Below are 1456 nucleotides of genomic sequence, written 5' to 3'. Positions count from 1 at the left end.
TACTTCATGATCATTAGTGTTTAGTAACTATGTCTTAAAGTTATGAATAATTCCATTAATCCTTCACCTCTCTTAAATGAAAAATATTTTTAATTCAAAAGAACAAGAAGTACATGAATTTCGAATTTATCCTTGAATTTAATTTGATTATATTGATGTGGTGACAATACTTTTTGTTTTCTGAATGAATGCTTGAACAGTGCATATTTTTGATCTTGTTGTTTATGAATGTTAAAATTGTTGGCTCTTGAAAGAATGATGAACAAAGAGAAATGTTATTGACAATCTGAAAAATCATGAAATTGATTCTTAAAGCAAGAAAAAGCAGTAAAAAAGCAAAAGCTTGTGAAAAAAAATGGCGAAAAAAAATAGAAAGAAAAAGAAAAAGCAAGCAGAAAAAGCCAATAGCCCTTAAAACCAAAAGGCAAGGGTAAAAAGGATCCAAGGCTTTGAGCATCAATGGATAGGAGGGCCCAAGGAAATAAAATCCAGGCCTAAGCAGCTAAATCAAGCTGTCCCTAACCATGTGCTTGTGTCATGCAGGTCCAAGTGAAAAGCTTGAGAGTGAATGGTTAAAGTCGTGATCCAAAGCAAAAAAGAGTGTGCTTAAGAGCTCTGGACACCTCTAACTGGGGACTCTAGCAAAGCTGAGTCACAATCTGAAAAGGTTCACCCAGTCATGTGTCTGTGGCATTTATGTATCCGGTGGTAATATTGGAAAACAAAGTGCTTAGGGCCACGGCCAAGACTCATAAGTAGCTGTGTTCAAGAATCAACATAATTAACTAGGAAAGTCAATAACACTATCCGAAATTCTAAGTTTCTAGAGAAGCCAATCATTCTGAACTTCAAAGGAAAAAGTGAGATGCCAAAACTGTTCAAAAGCAAAAAGCTACAAGTCCCGCTCATCTAATTAGAATTAATATTCATTGATATTTTAGAATTTATAGTATATTCTCTTCTTTTTATCCTCATTGATTTTCAGTTGCTTGGGGACAAGCAACAATTTAATTTTGGTGTTGTGATGAGCGGATAATTTATACGCTTTTTGGCATTATTTTTAGGTAGTTTTTAGTAAGTTCAAGCTACTTTTAGGGATGTTTTTATTACTTTTTATGTTAAATTCACATTTCTGGACTTTACTATGAGTTTATGTGTTTTTCTGTGATTTCAGGTAATTTTTGGCTGAAATTGAGGGATTTGAGCAAAACTCTGATAGGAGGCTGACAAAGGACTGCTGATGCTGTTGGAATCTGACTTCCCTGCACTCGAAATAGATTTTCTGGAGTTACAGAAATCCAAATGGCGCGCTCTCAACGGCTTTGGAAAGAAGACATCCAGATCTTTCCAGAAATATATAATAGTCCATACTTTATTCGGGAATTGACAACGCAAACTGGCGCTCAACGTCAGTTCCATGTTGCTGTCTGGAGTAAAACGCCAAAAACACGTCACG

This window comes from Arachis stenosperma, chromosome 7, assembly GCF_014773155.1.
Source record: "Arachis stenosperma cultivar V10309 chromosome 7, arast.V10309.gnm1.PFL2, whole genome shotgun sequence".
In the NCBI taxonomy this organism is placed as follows: domain Eukaryota; kingdom Viridiplantae; phylum Streptophyta; class Magnoliopsida; order Fabales; family Fabaceae; genus Arachis; species Arachis stenosperma.
The sequence above is the reverse complement of the archived record's forward strand: the minus strand, read 5'-3'. Positions refer to the sequence as shown.